Genomic DNA, 2,369 nt, shown 5'->3' on the forward strand with positions numbered 1-2,369 from the left:
CCAAACCTGCCCACTGAGCGGTGAGGAGCCCCAGGGGCATTGGGTCAGAAGGACGAGGGGCCGTGTCCTGACCCCCTTAAGCAATGGGATGGCCGGACCCCCCCCCCCCCCCCCACTTCTCACTATGGGCACAGTTTGTAGGCAGGGTTTTTGCAGGCAGGGGCTGCACTTTGTGTCGAGGCAGCTGATCGGTGCAGCCCCTCCTTGGGCACCAGCCTCTGCCCTGTGCTGGCCCCTCCCAGTGACCCCACCCCAGATCCCCTTCCCCAGAGGCCCTGCACCCGGCCAGGCCAGAAGCCAGACCTGGGCTCTCCACATTGAGCCCGGCTGCCCTGAGGAGCCCTGGACCCTCCACCTGTCCTGGGGGTGACAAATGCTTAGGCCCTGCTCTCTGGGGTGAGGCAGCTCTTCCCCCGTGCTGCCCCCTCCCCTCTGTGCCCTGGGTGGGGGGTGGAGGCTGCAGCAGGGGAGGGAGTTTCCCTCTGGGGGATAAAGCTGGTACCTGCCTCCTCTGCCCTCTCCCCCCCCCCCCCCCCCACTGAACCCTCCTGCTCTGGGCCTGACCCTGAGGGTGGAGCAGCCCGAGTTGGGGGGTAGGAGGCTGCAGCCTCTGCACACAAATGAGAAGCTGATGAAGCGGGTCCCATTGCCCAGGCTGAGCCGCTACAGTGACAGCTCAGCTCAGTCTCAGGGCCCAGGGCAGAGGCAGCTCCCTGGGGCCCAGGCCTGTCCCAGCCACAACAGGGCTGCTGGGGAGGGTGAGAAATGGCCCCAGCCGCCCCCAGGGCTGAGCTCTGCCCCTCACGCCCTGATTCTCTCTCCCCAGTGACTGACTCTGGATCCAGACACGGCAAATCCCCAGCTCGTCCTGTCTGGGGACGGGAAACGTGTGAGATGGGAAGACACACGGCAGCCACTGCCCGACAACCCAGAGAGATTTGACACTTGGCCCTGTGTGCTGGGCCGTGAGGGGTTCACCTCGGGGAGACATTGCTGGGAGGTGGAGGTGGAGGTGGGGGATGGGCGAGACTGGGCTGTGGGGGTGGCCAGAGAGTCTGTGAGCAGGAAGGGAGGGATCAACATTAGCCCTGAGGGGGGGATCTGGGCTGTACAGCGGTGGGGGAGTCAGTTCCGGGCTCTCACCTTCCCTGAGAACCTCCTACCTCTGAGCCCCCCCCCCCCCCCCACAGGATCTGGGTTTGTCTGAACTGTGACCGGGGGCAGGTGACATTTATCGATGCTGGTGCCGAGGCCCCGATCTTCACTTTCCCTCCGGGCTCCCTCCCTGGGGAGAGAATCCAACCCTGGCTCTGGGTAGGGTGGAAATCCCAGCTCAGATTGTGTCCCTGAAATTAGCCTCTCTGGCTTCACACAACCCAGTCTCTGTGACCACACAGGACACCCCATTACCCAACCTCTGGCCCCTCATCTTTATGATGCCTGAAAGCTTCTCCCCCTCCCTCCCTGCAGCCCCAGAGATAGGAGAGGTAAGGAGAAGGCTCCTTTGGGCTGCTACAGGGGCAGAGGTGGGGATTGGGCAGAGGCTGAATTAACAGCTGGGCTGGGGACAGGTGGAGGTGGGGATGGTAGGATGCAGAATTAACCAATCAGGGTTTGGGGGGTGGGGGGAAGCTGGAAGCTGCGCAGCAACAGGGAACGATTTGTACCAGTCTGTGTCCTGAGATCTCACTGGGGTCTCCAGCCAGAGCTCCTGCCACAGTAGCCAAAGTCGCCTTCCCCTGTGACTGTGGGGCAGCCGGCAACACTTGTCACCAGTGTCCCCCTAAGTTTTTCCATCCCTGAGTGGAGTTAGTTTGGTCTTATGCACCAATACTGAAGTCATGGGCGCTTGTTGGGACGTGTGCCATGAACATTCATGTTTAAATATGAGTCTTGTTACTTCTGTACAAATAACTTTTTAATAAATGTTATTTGTTTCTATTCGGTTCATGTGGGTATTTCCCTTAAAATGGGCGTTTTCATTGAAGTTCCTTTGAAGAAATCTGCTGATAGATTTCCAAAACTGTGACATGTTCCAAAAAAAACCAAATCACTTTTGTCCAAGCCCTACATGTACCACAAAATGCAAGTCTCAGTTTCCTCTTCCCTGTTGAGGGCTTACTTTAATATTTGCTGCTATCTAAAGGTTATGTCTATACTGCAGAGCTATTTTGGGATACCAGAAGTATCCCAAAATAGCTATTCTGCATCTATTCAAGCAGCCCATTTTTTTTATTTCAAAATAAGGGGCAGGTTATTCCAACGTCCTGGTAACCCTCCTTCCACGAGTGTTAAGGGCATTTTGGAATAGTGAGTTATTTTGAAATTTGGTTCTGTGAATATAGCACCAAATTATGAAATAAGCTATT

The 2,369-nt window shown here is 56.8% G+C and overlaps 1 pseudogene; it reads left to right on the forward strand.

Moving 5' to 3' along the window:
- Positions 1 to 829: 829 nt before the first annotated feature.
- On the forward strand, positions 830 to 1,995 carry LOC142821479 (butyrophilin subfamily 1 member A1 pseudogene; annotated as a pseudogene).
- Positions 1,996 to 2,369: the final 374 nt, after the last annotated feature.

This window comes from Pelodiscus sinensis, chromosome 19 (genome assembly GCF_052426305.1).
Source record: "Pelodiscus sinensis isolate ZL-2025 chromosome 19, ASM5242630v1, whole genome shotgun sequence".
Lineage (NCBI taxonomy): Eukaryota > Metazoa > Chordata > Testudines > Trionychidae > Pelodiscus > Pelodiscus sinensis.